Here is a 20,821-nt window from a genome sequence, read left to right on the forward strand (position 1 = left end):
TTGTGTTAATTGTCTTACATGCAGCCTGGATGCAACACATTGACTCATTAAACTATCAGGTTTGGAAGCTGCAGCTTCTTAGATAGATTTCTTACATCATTGGCTTTCTGGTGAAGGATGCTGGAAGAAGGACTGACTCAAGTAGGGCAGACGGTGTTTTGGGCCCCAGGGGCCTGCACACAACCCCTTCAAACAATCAATTGGTGAAGAAGCACTATACTACAACAATTGTACAAGAAAGGTGATCCATCTGATTCCTCAACAATTTTCATCACCCTTATTGTATAGAGACAAGGGGTTTCATGATACATATGTAAACTGGTTAAATTTTGCACAGCGAGACATTTTTTGAGCGTTCATTGGCCTGCCATGCAGCTGCTCCCTGGTCCAAGTGCAGCTGTAGTTTGAACTTGGTAGGCAAGAAGTAGCAAAGAAAACCTGTGTTGGACACAATAGTTTAAGCTTAGGGAGGCTGTGGAACACATGGAGAGATTTACTGCCTATCAGCTGGAAATTGCATTGTCCAAAGCACTGCTTTTTAGTATAAAATCAGCTCCTTCGGTGGTCATATCACTGAAAATACAAGATATGAAAAAATAATTATTTTCTACCGGTGCTTGTGAATACACATTTCTATGGCCTGGAATCTAGGGAATGCTAAAGTGATTCAGGTATTTTACTGACCTCTTCTGCTTGTTTTGTATCAGGAGAGTTAAATAGAGGCAGTTGCCAGAAAAATAAGAAAAGAAAGCCCCTAAGCAGAAAGGAATTCTGGTATTTTACTGACCTCTGCTGGTTATTTTCTATAAAGACAGTTACATAGAAGCAGTTGAACAGACAAAAGTCCCTAAGCGAAGTGGAAGCAGACAAGTCTTAGGGCTGATCACCAGATCCCACAAAGTACATACAACAGATCATCCAGAATGCGCAATCACTGCCTAGCCTTGACCTAAGAAGTGCCTTCTATTGGCTTTTAATAACTTGAAGGCAGGTTTAGGTATGAGTCAGGGAACACTTCCAAGCTTGACAGGAATGATACTGAGCTGGGAAGGAATGTAAGAGCTTGTGATACCTCTTCCGTTGCTGTGCGAAGGTGATCTTCCAGCTGTGCAGCTGCTAGTAGTATCCACAACAAAAATTAAAACGCACAGCTTAGAAGGGAAAACACGCAGTGTAAAGAGTGTGTGCCTTTGATGCAGTGCTTACCCAGAAATATCACCAACCCAGGGTCCGGGTCACTCCAGTGGGGGCCATAACACCGAAGCACAACACACCTAGTCACACACACACTTTTACCCCAGACCTTGCAAATATATATATATATATATATAAATGGGTTGAGAGAATTCTCTCCTATGACTATGTGATGTGTGACTTCACATGCCACACTTTCTCTGCCTGCAGACAGAGTGACCAGCTTCCTATTACCCAGACGCCTCAAATTCAGGGCTACATATAACTTAATACAGACTCAACATATAGGGGCCCATTAGGATGACGGGCGGACTTTGTCCACCCGTCACCCCCTCGTGGACAGGGACCACCCGCCATAAGGGCGGGGGTGACGTGGGGGAAATTAGGATGCGCCCAATCCTGTATTTTTAACATTGCCGTGGGCGGTGCTGAATGCAATGTTAAAAATACATGTGCATTTCAAAGCACAACGTGACAGGCACCACGCGGTGCCTGCCATGTTGTTCTTTGAAATGCAGGGAGGTACCGTAGGTATCCCCCATGTGCACCCCCCATGCCCCCGGAGTCCCTGGAGGCCCGCAACAGGCCCCCGCAGGTAGACTCCGCATGCCTTTCCGTGGCAGCATTGCCTGCACGGAAAGGCATTGGAAAATGCCCATTCTAATATGGCTGGTGGTGTCTGATAGACACTGTCAAATGTCAAATGTCAAATTTCAAATGCTTTTATATAGCGCAACTTATCACCAAAAGAGGTCTCAAGGCGCTTTGCAGAAGAAAGGCAGCATCCTTCCTGAGCGGAGAACGTCGGGGGGGAGGCATTATTTGGGAAAGAGCCACGTTTTCAAGCTCTTACGGAACTCCAGATGATTGGAAAGGGACAGGTGATGGACTGGCAACTTGTTCCAGAGTTGAGGGGCCACATAGGAAAAGGACCGGCATCCATTCCTAGATGTCCGGACCCGAGGCAGGGATAACAAGAACTTCGAACTAGAACGAAGTGCTCTGGACGGTGTATACCAGACTTGTTTTTTTGCTAAATATGAAGGTCCAATGCCATGAAGGAGTTTATGAGTTAAACTCAGAATATTAAATTGACATCTCTGGCGCACAGCTAGCCAGTGCAGCTTCTTGAGGTTGGGTTTAGAGGCAGACCTAGGGGGCAATCCCAACACTAGTCTTGCAGCCGCATTCTGGAGGGTTTGCAGCTTAGTCAGCAGACTCTCATTAATGGAAGCAAACATCGCATTTCCGTAATCAAGCCTGTTAACTATCAATCCCTGAACCAGGGGCTTTCTGGTTTCGGGAGGAAGCCATTTAAAGATTTTTCGCAATTGCCGTAATATTCCGAAACAAGTTCCGGATACTTGATTAACATGTGCTTTCATGGAGAGAGCGCTGTCAAGCATGAAGCCTAGATCTCGTACGACTTCTTTAGGTTCAGGGCAAGGCCCTAGATCATGAGGCCACCAATCCTGAGACCACATAGTCTTGGCCTTACCGAATAACAGAATTTCGGTCTTACTACAGTTGAGTTGAAGTCTGTTTTCACTCATCCAATTATTGATATGAACCATGCATTGTTTAAATCTGGTGCAGGTTTCCAGGAATTCGGGACTACATGTGATAAGTACCTGCGTATCGTCAGCGTAAGACACTGTGGTAAAGCCGTAGGATTTTATGATGTTAGCCAAGGGGGAGAGATACACATTAAACAGCAGGGGACTGAGAATCGACCCCTGTGGAACCCCCACAGAAAGAGGGGTGTTACCGGAGGCAAGGGTGTTCATCTTGACGTAGGAATGGCGGTCCTTGAGATAATTCACGAACCAGGCCAGGGCATTGCCTCTGACACCAATCTCCCACAGCCGATGTTTCAAAATGCTGTGAGAGATGGTGTCAAAGGCCGCCGAAAGGTCTAATAGGACCAAAATGGCAGATTCACCTCTGTCCAGGGTGAGTCGGATGTTGTCCACTATCTCAATCACTGCAGTTTCCGTGCCATGGGCGGCGCGAAACCCTGACTGCGGGGTATCAAGGAGTGCATGGGTTTCAATATAGGAGGAAACACGTTTATTGACTAGGTATTCAAGGACCTTCCCAAAGTAAGGCAATAGGGATATAGGTCTATAGTTAGACAGGATAGAAGGATCACTGTTTGGCTTTTTAAGGAAGGGCTTAACCTGGGCCAACTTCCAACTCCTAGGAAAGGAGGCACTCTCAAAGGAAGTATTGAATATGTTGGTCAAACTGTCAACTAGCAGCGGGAGTATCTCACTGCACTTACGTGGAAACAGTGAGTCAGTGGGGGAACCAGATTTAATTTTCCTAAGTGCCAGTAGCACTTCTACTGTGGTAGTGGGCTCAAATTCTGTCAGAGATGGAGATTCAGTGGTTTCAAAGGTAGGCGCGATAAAAGATGAGGCCCCCCCGGTTAAGGCCATATTTTGATGGGAGGGTGGAAATGAGGAATAGATTAGCTGAATTTTATTGTAAAAATGTGTAGACAAAGAGTTCACACACTCCAAGGTGGGAATGAATACTGATTGCTCCACCTGAGGGGTGGTAAACCCCTTCAGTATTTTATACAATTCTTTGCTGGATTGGGCTGCCTTCTTTATTCTTTGCGTGATATAAAGCGATTTTGCTGCTTTTATATGTTTTAGATAGTTATAATGAGAGAATTTGTAATTTTTGCGAGTTTCCGGCGTCCTAAGTTTCCGCCATAACGTCTCAGCTGATCTGCTGATCATTTTTTCTCTTTTCAAGGCCTCGGTAAACCCAGGTGAGGCGACTCTTTTTACATTGACTTTCGTTTCCGGGATAATTATGTCAAGAGTGTTATGAATGGACACTTCTAATTGAGTAGCCATTATTTCAGTATCGCTAGATCTATTATCAGGAGGCTTAAAATACATCAAAAAGGCCTCAGGAGTCAATTTATGCCAGGGTCGAATAGAAGTGGATTCTTTGTGAGTAACAGTCCTTGACCTAGAGGGTTTAGGAAAATTAAAATGAATTAGAAAGTGATCAGTCCAAATCATCTGCATAGGGGAGTCACAATTTAAGTCGGTTACGTTGGAAAATATTAGATCCAAAGAGTGACCCGCTTGGTGGGTGGGGCCTTGTACCTGTTGGGTTAGGCCCAAGGTTTCCATGGTTGTGATTAAATGACAAGAATCGGTGTCATATAGTAGCTCTCTATGGTGATTAAAATCCCCTAATAAAATAAAATTATCTGTGGCCAGCACATGAGATGCTAGAATATCTAACAGATTGTTGGCAAAATTAGATTTTTCTCCCGGGGGTCTATATACCAGGGCTGCTCTGCCGAAGGATGCAGTGTTGTATTTCATATTAATTATCAAAATCTCAAGCATTTCGTTAGAAAACGAGTCAAGCCGGATAATCTCGATGGGGGCCTTTGCAGCCACTGCAATGCCTCCCCCTCACTTTCCTACTCTATCTTGCCTGATAAGATGACATTCTTTGGGAAATGCCGTGGCAATGTCTGGAGAAGCCTGGCTATGAAGCCACGTTTCTGTAAAGAAACAGATATCAGGTTTCTAATCATCCAGTAAGCTCCAAAGCTCTAGAGCATGTTTAGGGATTGATCTAGTATTGAGATAGAGAGCAGTAAAAGATCTGGTATCCGTGGTCGTATTGATATTGCTCAGTTCCAGAGGGCTTTCTAACACCTGTTCCTCAGAACCCCCACTGAATAAGGAGGAGACAGCTATCTTGGCAGATTCATTCCTGAAGGGGATAGCAGTGGAGCAGACTGCCCGAGTTTCTGATAGATTAAACCGGTTTAAAGAAAGCAATTCCTGCCGGTTGTAGCAAATCATAATTGATATACACGTTGCCCCTTAAACTCTTAGATAGTTCTAAGGATCTTACCAAGGATTTGAGCGGCGGGCGGCGTCCAGGCGCGGGCGGGCGCAGACGGGCTTGCCTTTGGCACGCCGCTGCGCGCGTCCGCGCTGGGAAGGGAAATAAGTAGGGAAGAGGGCGGAGCAGCTCTGATGACGCTGCTAGGTCATCATATAGAACCCTTTTCCACCCCGGTCGCAAGGCGACTGGGGCGGAAAAGCGGCGGACGGTCTTTCCGTCTGCCGTAGACTCCCCAGCCATGTTAATATGGTGGGGGGTCATTCCTGCACAGATGGCAGGCAGATCGCCCCCGCCAGGCCAGCGGTAGCTACCGCCGCCCTGGCGGGGGCAATCCGCCCGCCATCCTAATGGACCCCATAGTGTTAGTCTTAATTTCTGTACATCAAAATCTATATACATTAACCTTTGAATATAGGGGTTTTATATACACTACGCTAGTAAAAATAACCATTACTAATCACCAAACTAGTCAATAATTACCACGACTCTACTAACAAATAATCTGATGCAGCGCTTACGCAAAAATATCACCAACCCAGGGTCCGGGTCACTCCGGTGGGGCCCATAACACCAAAGCTCAACACACCTAGTCACACACACTTTTACCCCAGACCCTTGCAAATATATATATATAAAAATGGGTTGATTGAATTCTCTCCTATAACAGGATACCTTTAAGCACAAATTGTAACACCATTTTATTTTCATCAATAATTCTACTAACTAATCTATACATCAATGTACCTCGCCAATTAGGTCGATGGACCAATTAGTTGAGCAAGTTGATGGTGATTGTCAAGACCAGCTTAATCTCACTACAACAATACATTGATTTGCATAATTAATTGACTCAGAAAGAATCAAGAACACCTGAAATCATTTAAAAGATGTTATATAATTAATTTGCATAAAAGAAAATATCATTTATTTTGTCATTGTAAATTCACACTGAGCTTTGCCATTTATTCAGGAAATAAATCAAGAAATTGTTAATAAAAGTCATTATTCTCTAAATAAAAAATCAATCAATGCTGTACCTGAAAGAGAATTCCTCATGAAAAGATCAGAGAACCATAGTTAAAAACACATGCATTTAATTCTAACGATTTCTACACTAAAACCATCTTAACCAGTACTAAACCCCAACTATATTTACTAACCCAGGCCTCCTCGGCGTAACTATTACCCAGGCTAGTGTCCCACAACGATCTCCAACCTACAGGGGTTATCAGTGAGCATTCTGGCATAGTTTCAGGCTCTCAGCATCTCTGCAAACAGCTGCAGTGCAATCAGCTTCTCTCTGCGATCAGCTTCTCTGACTCTAAACCCCAATTTTGGTCTGATATTTATACTGTATTTGCTGGCTCTCTACCCTCAAATGTTTCAACTCTTGCCATTTCCCTTTCTTTGATTGGTCATGACATTGCAGTTCTTAGCTCTCAGGCTGTCCGTTCATTGACAATAATTTTTTTAACTTTCAGGATGCCCATGAATATCTTCCTGATTAAAAGGCTGACAGATACAAATGTGTCTGTCCATGCATTTCTCAACTTCCAGGATGTCCGTGAATAACTTTGTTTGACAAACTGATAGATACAAGTTCGACTGTCCCTGTTCTTCATCAGGCATTTAAATGTTCATTGTCAGTGATACAGCTGTTTCCAAGTGGTCATTTTTGGAATGCATTTGACATTTCTCCTTGGCAGTCATTCAGCTGTTCTCGTGTTTATCATTTTAGCCCTCAGCCACTCACCGGCATTCATACCAAATGGCCTCAACCATAGTCAGCTGAAGTTCCAAAGTTTTAAGTGAAGCACAGAGCATGCAAGAGTTTATCTCAGCAGGATGATATAGGCTTTTTCTACTGCACAGAACCGGGAAAAGCAAAGCCATTTTGGAACTAGCAACCAGTCAAAACTACGATAAACACAAAAAGAAAAAGTAAATACACAGAATAAAAGTGTTTCCCCCACCCACCAGTGCTAATATTTATCCATTAAAACGGTTACATCGCAGAAAAGCATCACACTGCAAGCCATTAAAAAATGAAGCAGAAAAGCAGCATGCAATGCACAATGTACATTACAACATAGACATGCACTATTACACCACTTAAATGCACAAAATAGATTAAGCATGTTCTACATCATTAATTAATATGTTAATCAAACCTGTTAGTGCAAATCATTTCCCACATGTAATGTGTGTGTTTTGGTTAATACACAGCAATCAAAATTAATATATTTACTTTGTTATGGGGGTGATAGATCTAAATGGGGTACACACAAAATCTTCTGTACCTCGCTCCATCAATTCCCTCCTTTGATGATAACGAATCATGAATACCTTAAATGATTTGTGAATCATCACCAATTCCCAAACCCACCCATACATTCCACTAACTTTTTTTCGATCAGACACTTCTTCTCAATAATTTGTTAGTTCAACAATGTCTTTGTCATTTCCCTTGTTCTCAACAAAAATGTTATCTTTAGCTCTAAATCTAAACCTATTTATCCTTATGAAGTGCAATTCTATCTACTGGTGGCAACTATTGGTAAATTGTTAACAGCTATTAGAAAAATTATATAACATAAACACATCTTATACCTAAAGCAAAACATGTTATATTTACTATGGTATCTAAGTTATCCTATAAATAAAATCTACTAAATAAGTACTGTCTGTACAAAGTGTTTTTCCACACTTGAATGACTTTCAGTCCTTTTCCCCTTCTTTTATTTTAACTACTTGGAAATTGTTCATGAAAAATCGTCTTCGTCTTGTGTGCTAAAACCCAGAGGTGTTTACTGTAACATTGTTATGGTGACCTCAAGTAATCCCTGAATTCATGTGTAAATCATCCCAATCTATAGGTTCGCAGTCTTTGTTTAGATTTTCCTGATCATCCTTTCCTCCTCTAGTGTCAGATAAGATAACTCTCAGTATTTCCGAATGTTCTTCTTCCATGACCACCTCTCGTACAATCACTCTCAGACTTTCCTGGCTATCCACTTCCTCTTGTATATCAGGAAGTGCCAAACATGTCCATTCCAGTGAATTGTACTTCAGATTTGGTCTCTGTGTCTGTTGTCTTAGTTCTGTAGTACTTTCTAAATCGTTGTCAGGTGAAAAATCATTAAGTCTTACACCATGCTGTACACTCTCACAGTCTGTTGGTCTTAACTCACCAGTGTTACAGTCTGTTTCTCTTGTGTTAAAAGCTTCTGGTTGCTTAGCACCTGATTCTGAACATGTATCCAAAATCTGCAGTCTATTTCTCAGGGGCCTGTCTTGTTGATCAGGTATATATTATTTTCTCATGGCTTGCCCCATTAGTACCTTGTAGGGATTTAAAGCTGTCCTTCTTTCAGGTGTATTTCTCATAATCATTAGTACTAGGGGCAAAGCATCCAGCCATTTCAAGTCAGTGGAATCACACATTTTTGCTAATTTGATTTTCATTGTGCCAATCACCTGTTCACCAACTCCAGAAGCTTCTGGACAATAAGCACAATGCAGTTTCTGTTTAGTGCTCAGTAATTCACAAATCAGACTGATAACTTTGTTGGCGAAATGAGTTTCCCTATCTGTGTGTGCCTGTCCATGATTCATGTGTGCAAAATAGGCAAACATACTGTTGGGCATAACAGCTCTTTCATCTTGGTAGAACCAAACATAATTTTCTTCTTTTTGTGTGCAACCTTCTCTTACCCATGTTTCCTTTTCCTCATTACTTGCCTGATCCTGCAATTTCCTCACTTCTTCCCACGTTTCTACTGTGTTAGTAAGCATGTGACATTGGGAAAAAGTGTCTTTCTTCGCCCATTCCTGATTCAAAGAACATTCTTGTTTTGTGCAATATTTTGCCAATTCATTTGCAAACCAATTCCCTCTGGTAATGTGGTCAGTTTCACATTTGTGAGCAGCAGGAACTGCTAAAAATCCCCTATCAGCTATTTGTTTTATCTTCTTTTTCCACCTGCTCTTCCATTTTTCAACCTCCCTCTTTTTCCTCAACAATATCATAAATTCTTTAATTTTAGCTCTTTTTCCTGTCGTTTTTAAGTTTTCTATGCCTTTTGCCGTGAAATCTGATCTATATTGTTTCTGCAAATTCCTATATTTGGAGATATTCACTCCTATCTCACTGGCAACTACTTCAGTTTTTCCTTCAAATTCTTACTTTTCCAGGTAATACTTTTATTCATAAAGAGTATCTCTTCATCCTGGTAACATTTTAATCTGTTCAATCTTTCTGTTCCAAAATTTAATTCTTCGATTTCTACCTTTAATTCTGCACTATCTATCTGTTGGTGTTCTGCATATTTTCTATAGCCACTTTTTACCCACTCTCCCAACTCACCACTTGTCACACCCAAAGAGACTTTGTTTAATATTTCTCTAGGTTCCGTTCCCTGCAACCAACCAGTCTGTTTTTCAGCTAGTATCTCAGTTCCATTTGCGTAAGTCAGAGCTTTTGTCAGATCTGTTGTTGTATCTAATTGGTACACACTAAGCTGTTTATTCCTGACACTTTCAGATAATATCTCTCTTTTAAGATCTGGTTTTGCCTCATTTAACGGTATGGTCAGTGAATGCTCTTTCTCTACCTCACTTTTGCAAACAGAAATTTCAGAATCTATATTCATTGGGACTGTTAAAGCTTCCATATTCATAGGCAGTTCTTTCAAACTTTCAGACAATTCTCGTGTGCTGACTGTTAACTCATTTTCTTCTTGTACATTATTTGACCTATTTATCAGTTGTCTTTCTTGCCAAACAATCGTACCACTCATTGAAAGGAGTTCTTGCTTCGTTACTGTACTACTAATTTGAAAAGGTTCCTGTCTATTGATTGCATTACTCTCTATGGGGACTGGAACAGTTTGGAAAACTTTTGTATTTTCTGCTGGCAGTGCCTTTGGCACCACTGTCGCAAACTCCCATTGATATGGAGGTGATCTGTTATCCAGAATGTCATCCAGCATTTCATCTTTTGTGTCACTGTAAGTACAGTCTAAAATTTGAACATACTTCTCTTCCTCTTTCTTTTTACCTCCTGTAGATCGTCCCATACTCCTGAAAGTAAGCAAATCATTTGGTACATCTACCTGTTGCCATGTACATTTTCTGTCCTCAGTATTCTCATTCCAATATTTATCCAAACCAAAATCATAACCTCTTCCTGATCTGTGTTGTTCTTTCTCATACACCTCATCTTCCCAATCCAATAACGCTTCAAATTGTGTAGGTCTAGGTTTAGGCTTAAGTTTCATCATTGTTTCTCTCAAATGCTGCAAAACCTCGATGTTAAAAGAACCTTCTGGAGGAAATGCAAGCGCACCATCACCTTTCGTGTATTGCACCCAATTCTTGACCAACAAGCGAGTGTGATAGCCATACTTCATTAGCATGTGAGATACAGGCTTTCCCATGGCAAAGACTAATCTCCACTCTTGGTTTACTACAGGCTTGTCTTTCACAAACAATCTTTTTAACTTTCCAAACAGCGAAACTTTCTTCTCTTTACTAATATAATAGATTTTTCTCTTAACTTTTCGTCTTCTTGTTCAGCTAGAAACGTCAGTGCAGCACAAACTCTCTACCAATCAGCTTTCGCTGCACTGTTGCCTTTCCAACCAATACCACTGTTAAAATCACATTAGTAAGCAAATCAGAAAGCTCTATGTCACTCCTGCATCCACCTATCTCAGCAAGGAACACTCACTAACGCACCAATCCGAATAGAAAATGTCACAATCACTTCGACCTATGCTTGCACAGTTCTCTCTAAAGCACCAATCAGCACTCTAAATGTTTTAGTCACTTGGACCTATCCGAGTGCGACACTTTTGACGTCAGCCCTGATCCAGCTTCTTCAGATTCTGCTGACCCCTCCTTTACAAAATTTATTGATACACTGTATTTACACCTTTATACAACTAATACCAGTTAGTAACCACATGAAACAACTCCATTCGTCTGTTTTGCTAAAACCAAAGTGATAGTTTCCTCAAACTCACAAGTATTCTGTATTTCCAGTAGAAAGCGCTTACCTCTTCTATACCACAGAATTTTAGTTTTGCCGATAAAGTAGCACATCCCTCTACTTTACCCTTCTCTCAAGCTTTGGTTAAACTCTATTACTCCCTCAGGGATAAGTTTGAAGTCAGAATACACAATGATTCCTGTACTTAAGCCCAAGTTTTATAGGTTGCCTTCACCATACATTCAGCACTTTTACACGTAAAGGTCCCTAACTTGTAACATACGATGATGTCACCACTTTGAAACAGACTAGGTGATATGTGACTTCACATGCCACACTTCCTCTGACTGCAGACAGAGTGACCAGCCTCCTACTTCCCAGAAGCCTCAAAATCAGGACTTCATATAACGTAATACAGACTCAACATATTGTGTTAGTCAGAATTTCTGTACTTCAAACTCTATATACATTAACCTTTGAATATAGGGGTTTTATATACACTACACTAGTAAAAATAACCATTACTAATCACCAACCTAGTCAATAATAACCACTACCAAGTAATCTGATGCAGCGATTACCCAGAAATATCCCCAACTCAGGGTCGGGGTCACTCCAGTGGGGCCCATAATACCGAAGCATAACACACCTAGTCAGACACACTTTTACCCCAGACCCTTGCAAATATATATATTTTCAAATGGGTTGAGTGAATTCTCTCCTATGACAGGATACATTTAAGCACAGATTTTAACACCAACATTTTATTTTCATCAATAATTCTACTAACTAATCTATACATCAATGTACCTCGCCAATTAGGTCGATGGACCAATTAGTTGAGAAAGTTGATGGTAATTGTCTAGACCAGCTTAATCTCACTACAACAATACATTGATTTGCATAATTAATTGACTCAGAAATAATCAAGAACACCTGAAATCATTTATAAGATTTTATATAATTAATTTGCATAAAAGAAAATTATAATGTATTCTGCCATTGTAAATTCTCACTGAGCATTGCCATTAATTCAGGAAATAAATCAAGAAACTGTTAATAAAAGTCATGAAGAGAAAATTCAGGTTCAAATTCATTCCATTATTCTCTAAATAAAAAATCAATCAATCCTTGGTTGTGTACCTGAAAGAGAATTCTTCAGGAAAAGATCAGAGAACCATAGTTAAAAACACATGCATTTAATTCTAAAGATTTCTACACTAAAACCTTCCTACCCAGCACTAAACCCTTAACTATACTTACTAACCCAGGCTTCCTTGGCGTAACTCTTACCCAGGATAGTGTCACGCAACGATCTCCAACCTACAGGGGTTATCAGTGAGCATTCTGGCATAGTTTCAGGCTCTCAGCATCTCTGCAAACAGCTACAGTGCAATCAGCTTCTCTCTGCGATCAGCTTCTCTGACTCTAAACCCCAATTTTGGTCTGATATTTATAGTGTATTTGCCTGCTCTCTTCCCTCAAATGTTTCAACTCTTGCTGTTTCCCTTTCTCTGATTGGTCATGACATTGTAGTTCTTAGCTCTCAAGATGTACGTTTATTGACAATGTATTTTTTAACTTTCAGGATGTCCATGAATAGCTTCCTGATTAAAAGGCTCACAGATACAATTTTGACTGTCCATGCATTTCTCAACTTCCAGGATGTCCATGAATAACTTTGTTTGACAAGCTGATAGATACAAGTTTGACTGTCCCTGTTCATCATCAGGCATTTAAATAATCATTGTCAGTGATTCAGCTGTTTCCACGTGGTCATTTTCGGAAGGCATTTGACTTTTCTCCTTGGCAGACATTCAGCTGATCTCGTGTTTATCATTTTAGCCCTCAGCCACTCACTCAAAGGGCCTCGAACATAGTCAGCTGAAGTTGCAAAGTTTTCAGTGAAGCACAGAGCATGCAAGAGTTTCTCTCAGCAAGATGATGTAAGCTTTTTCTACTGCGCAGAACCTGGAAAAGCAAAGCCATTTTGGAACTGGCAACCAGCCAAAACTACAATAAACACAAAAAGAAAATGTAAATACAAAGAATATGTGTTTTCTGTCCCTCCACCCACCAGTGCCAATATTTATCCTTTAAAACTGTTGCCTAGCAGAAAAGCATCACAGTGCAAGCCATTAAAAAATGAAGCCGAAAAGCAGCATGCAATGCACAATGTACATTACAAAATAGACATGCACTATTACACCACTTAAATACAAAAAATAGATTAAACATGCGTTTTACATCATTAATTAATATGTTAATCAAACCTGTTAGTGCAAAGTATTTCCCACATGTAATGTGTGTGTTTTGGTTAATACACAGCAATCAAAATTAATATATTTACTTTGTTATGGGGTGATTGATCTGAATGGGATACACTCAAAATCTTCTGTACCTCACTCCATCACCTTGCAGATGTTTGGCTGAAGTTAGATCTGTGCTTACTGGCTGCACATCCAGCAAATCAATTTGGGTTTGGAAAGCATGGCTACTCACCCGTGAGAGTCTCAATGCACTGTATTACCAATGTTAAAACAGTGCACATTGACAAAGCCTTATCTTGCTTCTTGGAACCCTGCCTGATGCACTCAAGTGATCATTGCTGGCAAACCTGCAATGAGGTGACCACTGATGGTAATCTTGCATAAGGTGCCACTGCAGTAATCAAGTCTGATGTGGATACTACTGCAACCCTAAAATTATTAGTAGCTTGAGATGATTTTAATTGAACATAATTAGCTCGTCTTACAGAAAACGATAGAGAACCCTACTTCAGATCTCCGATTAATCTCCACCTTTTAATGTACGCCGACCATTGTGAGCATGCCACAGCTTCTGGGTGCTTACAATGCCTCAAGCAGCTTAGTAGCTTCACAAATGCATCCTTCTGAGATCAACAATATGAAAACCAATAGGATAAGTAAATAACAAGCATGGGCAAAGCCAATAGGATTGCAGTTTTGTTTTGGGAAGTGGGCCACTGAGTGTTGCCCATAGCTGTCCTAGAAATTAAATCACACTATGAAGCAACATTGTAGGCTGCATAAAATATTGATGTTGAGAGTGGGCCCCTTTCATGAACAGACAACATTGTCAGATTTAAGATGCACGCTTGAAGAAAAGTGCTATGAATGGAGTCAGCAGATGCATCCTATATATATATATATATGCAAGCCACGTCATCTTGCCTTTTTAATGTAAAGATAGTCTCCTCGTTCTGTATCCCTGAGAAGTATTTTTGGGGTAGGCCTGCTCTGTGGAATAAACAAAATAAGTAAAAAATAAGTTGTCAGGAATGTTATGCTCTCCATTGCCTGGAACACCAGCCCAGGTACTCAAATGCCTATGCAGAAGTCTTTACCGGGCTACAAAAGAAGTTAACCGGGTGGAGACTGGGTTGTGGGAACATTTAGATCCCAAAGTCCTCAAATTCAGGAATATTGGTGCAGAGGTTTTCAATGAATGGCTGTTCTGGTCTCAGGCCCACATGCTGCCAGCCGCACTGTCTGGCAGGCACTTGCGGTGATCCTCTTCCTGTTGCAGGGATAGACCTCTCTGGGCCAACAACAACCTTTTCTCCTGTGATGCCTGAATTTTTTTCTTCCTGTCTCTTGCGGGAGCTCTTTGAAGTGTACCACCCAGGATACTAGTTATATTGGTCTACAGGAGTGCATCACATTGAAAGAGAAGCCACAACATTTAAATGCAGTGGCGCCTCTTGCAGCAAAGTATGCTGCCTGCATCTGTCTGGTGGTCAGAGTCGGTCTGGTAGTGGCAACGTGGGAAACGGGAGCTTTAGCCCTATTCATCCATATTCTATGGCTAAATTCTCAGCAGCATTTATGCTTATTTGATGATCTTTGACACGCTGCACAACTCTTTGTATCTTATGTGCAGGAGGAGGCAATGTGCTAGATCACCACCAACTTTGAGAGAATATCCTCTACAGATGTTTGGCGATGCTCTTGAAACTTTTTGAAAGGGGCTTTTCCTAACTGTGCAAGGACCAGATGAAACTAAAAACAGTGCAAAAGTCCAAAAATAAGCGACATTGGAAACAATACTGTATCTAGCAGAAGGCATTGCTGGGATTACTGATATTGCACGTCATTTGCAGCCACATTTAAAACATGTTTGTTGATGGTTGTCTGAGACAGTGACGCGCACTATGCTGCTGTAACTATTAGTGCACAACTACTGATTAGGGCAAAATTCCAAACAGTTCCCAGTTTTGAAAGAACATTCTCCATTGATGTTTGGTACTGACCCTACAAAAAAATGTAAGGAGATCGATGAACTTGACTAGCAGCGACTAAAAACAGCAAAAAAACTGCAAAGTTAAATTGCATTGCTGTGATGACTGGTGTCGTACATCTAGCACAGCCACAACCGATAAAACAATTAATACAAATATATTGCAAGGATTTTGGGGGAAGAGGGTTTGGACTAGGCAACGTTAGGGGACCTAAAACAGCTCGACAAGCTGGTTATTCATCCCAGCTATAACTTTGAAAGAGCTGTGATTGTTCAGGAAAGCACCACACACTGTGGGTTAATATGAACTGGCTGGCAATCTTTTAATAAAAGGGACCCTCGATAAATGAGGACTCAAATTAGCAACTTCACTCGCTTTTGTTTGCTTGTTGCCATAAAATAAGAACTAGTCTTTTCAGGTATGCACGGAAGCTACAAGCTGTTCATGAGAGCTTATCGGGTTGAGCTAGCGGACCACTATTTTAAAGTAACTTCAGTGCGAGTCCTTTTGAAAGATGCCAGTATCTTGGAAACCCCTCAGCACACGGGTTTCTCTATGACATAGGAGCACTGGAGCGTGCCTCCTTGTGCCTCCGGGGGACAGTAGAGTGCGTTCCGATATATCAGCACTCTAGGCGGTCCTTGCTTGTGCCCCAGGGGCACGGTAAAGTTCACGATATATGAGAACGAAGGAATGCCAAAGACACACGGCAAATGCAAAAAGCACAGTTGATAGACAGAATGCAGAACAATGTCATACATTCACCCCAGTACAGAGATCTGGGCCTAAATCCATAGTTTTTTTGCACTCCACACCACCCCAGTTCAGACATGGCCATATGCAAATAAGCCTTGACCCTGTGCCTCATGGGAACAGTCCAGCCCGAACTGCCAAGCCATGTCTTTCCTGGACCGGAATCAAGCATCCTAGGACCGGTTTCTGGCTATCAGCCGTCTTCAGCCAGGATAGCTTGACTCCAGTGGTGTGGAGAGCATGGGATTCACGTCTGAGCATACCCATCCCACTCGGGGTGACAAATGCAAAAACCACAGTTGATGGACAGAATGCAGAACAATGTCATACATTCACCCCAGTACAGAGATCTGGGCCTAAATCCATAGTTTTTTTGCACTCCACACCACCCCAGTTCAGACATGGCCATATGCAAATCAGCCTTGACCCTGTGCCTCATAGGAACAGTCCAGCCCGAACTGCCAAGCCATGTCTTTCCTGGACCGGAATCAAGCATCCTAGGACCGGTTTCTGGCTATCAGCCGTCTTCAGCCAGGATAGCTTGACTCCAGTGGTGTGGAGAGCATGGGACTCACGTCTGAGCATACCCATCCCACTTGGGGTGACAAATGCAAAAACCACAGTTGATGGACAGAATGCAGAACAATGTCATACATTCACCCCAGTACAGAGATCTGGGCCTAAATCCATCGTTTTTTTGCACTCCACACCACTCCAGTTCAGACATGGCCATATGCAAATCAGCCTTGACCATGTGCCTCATGGGAACAGTCCAGCCCGAACTGCCAGCCATGTCTTTCCTGGACAGGAATCAAGCATCCTAGGACCGGTTTCTGGCTATCAGCCATCTTCAGCCAGGATAGCTTGACTCCAGTGGTGTGGAGAGAATGGGACTCACGTCTGAGCATACCCATCCCACAGGGTCAAGGCTGATTTGCATATGGCCATGTCTGAACTGGGTTGGTGTTGAGTGCAAAAAAACGATGGATTTAGGCCCAGATCTCTGTACTGGGGTGAATGTATGACATTGTTCTGCATTCTGTCCATCAACTGTTATTTTTGCATTTGTCACCCCTAGTGGGATGGGTATGCTCAGACGTGAGTCCCATGCCCTCCACACCACTGGAGTCAAGCTATCCTGGCTGAAGACGGCTGATAGCCAGAAACCGGTCCTAGGAAGCTCGATTCCGGTCCAGGAAAGACATGGCTTGGCAGTTCGGGCTGGACTGTAAAGCCTGTTGTTTCATACTGTGAACAGCACTGGCCCCATCTGCAAGTTAAAAAGGAGCAGAGGGGGATAGAGTGGAGATATACAAGGAAGGATTCAGAGAAACAGGAAGTACAGGGGGAAAGAGATGAAGGAAGAGAGGAGACTGTGAGGAATGTAATTATTGTAGCCGCTCTCACATCCAGAGTATGAACATGTGCACTAGCAGTACTCACAATGCTGGTCTCCCCTCCATGACGTTCAGCTGGGGGTGGTCATGGCACTGCCTAATGTCAGTGAGGAGGGGGTACTTCAGCCTTCAAGCCTCAGTGACTTGTAAGATCTGGCCTCTCTGTCTCTTTCATGGTCTCACTCTCTCTCACTGGCTCTCTCTCAGTCTCTGCCTCTTTCTGTCTCTGTCTCTCTGTCTGTCTCTCTGTCTCCTTCTCTGTATCTCTCTCTCTTTCTTACTGTGGCGGCCAGCCACAAACAAAACTGCTGGGGATATATTTAACTTACTGACAGGCACTGGTGAAAGAAAAAAAAGCAGTGCCCTTAGCTTCCCTGCCTAAGCTCTCAAACTTGATCCGTTTTAAACACTCTTTATAATGGGCCACCATTGCGAGCTCTGGAGTTGAGGCTGAAGGCAATGCTAGTTTGTCACAATGCCTGTCAGGGAGTTAAATCAAATTATTGTTAAAATAAACTAAGCTTTACTTACCCACTGCTCTTCTTCATCTCAGCAGTGAGTAGCTCCTCCAGGACAGGCAGCAGGCTCCCAGAGCCTCATCCAAATCCCTTCTACCTATCCTGGCGCTGCTCTCATGCTGCCTGAGTGTTGCCAGGATTGGCTGGAGTGCACTAATTCAACACTCTTTCATGCCCTGGGGGCCTGAAGGAGCACAGCACAGGTTTGCGTGTTTAAAATGCAGATTCCAGGTTCGTCATCACAAGACAGCCAGCCTAAATGGCATGCAAACTTTAAACTGAAGTGCACTATGCCACTGTTCCTCCCTGCTGCCGACCCCACCCTCTCCACCTCAGATGCTACAGGAGTGAAAAAGAAATGGTAATAAATGTATTTTATTACCATTTTATTTTTCATGTTTCCCTTCAGTTCAACAGAAGGGCACTGCCGCTGCTCTCTCTTGTCCTCCTGGTACAGGGAGGCTGCAATACACAAGGTGTGTTCAGGAAGTCTAACCAGTGACTGTGGTTTACATTCTAGCCAGTCCTCTAAGTACTTTACAAACATATCTTTTGCAAACGTCTGCATTTTTTCACATTGACAATAATGCAAGACTTCAAGGGTCTGTTTGTTTCCAGATGAGTGTGGCGCACATACACACACACACACACACACACACACACACACACACACACAGACGCACACACACACACAAACACTGCACATATACAATACACATTTAACTGCACATCTTCTTATCTGTAGTTTTGTTTTACCTGACTATGTATTGAGACAACAGGAGTGTTTACAGAGGAAGCGTAATTACTAGGACGTCCTCAGCCGCTGGTGATGGAGCAGAAGAGACGAGAATCAACAAGCACTGGTCAAAGGCATTGCAAGCGTTTCTCTACAGAGTGAAGATATTTAACAAGATGGGCGTATTTAGGCCCCTCAGAAGGGGGCGGCAGAATGGCTGCATTTTTCCCACCCCCCTGGTTTTCAAGGCCCCAAACTTGTGCTACAAAATTTATAGATACATTTATTTAGATTTCAAAGCAATTTATATAAATGACATGTCATAGTTATTACCTCTAGATGGCTCCCGGTCCTCGCCTAGGAAGAGCCCACTGCAGTTTGTTGTTCTGGCCTCTCGACTTCTGAAGTGCTTGAGCCTGTGAGTCAATGCAGTATAAATAATATTCCATTCCATTTCCAAGCTTTATTTCAATCATGTAGACCATAAAAGCAAGTACATAAAATACATACAATACTAGATTTAGGCAGTAAAACATCAATGGACATTACAGGATATAGCCATATACAGTGAATTGGACACAATTTCTAACAGTTAAAAAATATATTAACATTTTAAAAACAAATTAAACATTGATTGGATTTCTTGATAAGATCAAGACAATAGGAGATGGCAAAAGAGCGATTATCATATAGAGGGGGAAATTAAAAATTTGCGACGCCTGTTCTAGATAGAGTTAAGGAACCGAGACACAGCAAAGACTAATGGGTGAGTGTCGGTTCTCAAGACTCTAAAAGCCTCCTGTGACTCTCTGAACCGCAGGTTCCTGCAGATTGGAAGAAGCCAGTACCTTCTTGGTATATTGTATTCTGGACAAAAGAAGAAAACATGGGTAGGAGTCTCTTCTCGGCTATTGAATGGCGGAAAACCAACAGGGGAAAGCTTTTGACCAGTTCTTTGTAAATGCGTTGACCAGCAAGCAACCCAATCTAAATTGAACATAAAGTTTCCTTGCCATAAACGATTGTACATCATCAAGGTAGAGCTCAAATGAATACTGGTCTTTACAATTGAAGAAATCAGAGGTTAAGCGGCCTAGTTTCGTACTCCCTTGGGTCTCGGTAAATCTAAACTTTCTAAAGGTTTTAACTAGTTTGAGCCGTGATATTGTCGGGGACACCTCCTCGGGTTTGGTCCATAGGTGTGGTTGACCTAGTCTACAGCACAGATCTTTTATATGTGTGAATCAGGGTAGCTTACCTACCCCTGGGAGCCCCATGATCGCTTTAAGTTCTGACTGGTAGGCTATTAGCTCAGGGGTCACCCATAGCCTGCGCCAGAAGGTCAGGGGTCGCAATCCAATCTCCTCATCTATGGGTCTAATCCCAAGGTCCATATGTAGGGCGATGAGGGGGTGCTTTGCGGTAGGCCCAAGAGCTGCCTCATAAAATTATTCTCGGTTTTGACCATTCCACCTACAGGGAGGTGCCCCCAAAGTTCTGCCCCGTACATTACAGCACTCCTGGTTTCGACTTTGTATGTCTCGTGGAACTGAAAACTCTAAGTTAGTGCGTCTTGATAATATAAACAAACATACTTGCTTATACACAGCCCAGATAGGCCATAACAATTATCAACACAGAAAAAAATATATTTTAGGGCTGCAAAAGATAAAAATACAGATAATGTTAAAAATCTTCAATTTGATAAATAAAAAATTGAGCCTAAAGTCAACTCTAACATTATAGGGTGGAATCAGCCAAGTTAAATGACAATTTGAAGGACTCCATATCATTTTAGTGCTGCAAAAGTGCAAATAATACCATGAAAGGCAATAAAAAACATCAGAGATGCTGTGTTTCGTGAGCAGCAGAATTAAGGACATGTTGGAACTCAAAATGATCACCTTAAAACAGACAGTGTGTTAGTGCAGCGAGGTAACATCAAGGGAGAAAAGAAAGTTTTCTCCAATGCAGTATTCCTTTACAACCCCATAATATAAACTGTTACAGCATAAGTCTAAAGGGAGGTTTGTTCAATTTGAGGCTTTTATGTACTAGGGGCCATATTTATCAAAAAGT

At 42.0% G+C, this 20,821-nt stretch overlaps 1 pseudogene; it reads right to left on the reverse strand.

Moving 5' to 3' along the window:
* Positions 1-7,917: 7,917 nt before the first annotated feature.
* Positions 7,918-8,880, reverse strand: LOC147725135 (uncharacterized; annotated as a pseudogene).
* Positions 8,881-20,821: the final 11,941 nt, after the last annotated feature.

Source organism: Lissotriton vulgaris, chromosome 4_1 (assembly GCF_964263255.1).
Source record: "Lissotriton vulgaris chromosome 4_1, aLisVul1.2, whole genome shotgun sequence".
NCBI lineage: Eukaryota > Metazoa > Chordata > Amphibia > Caudata > Salamandridae > Lissotriton > Lissotriton vulgaris.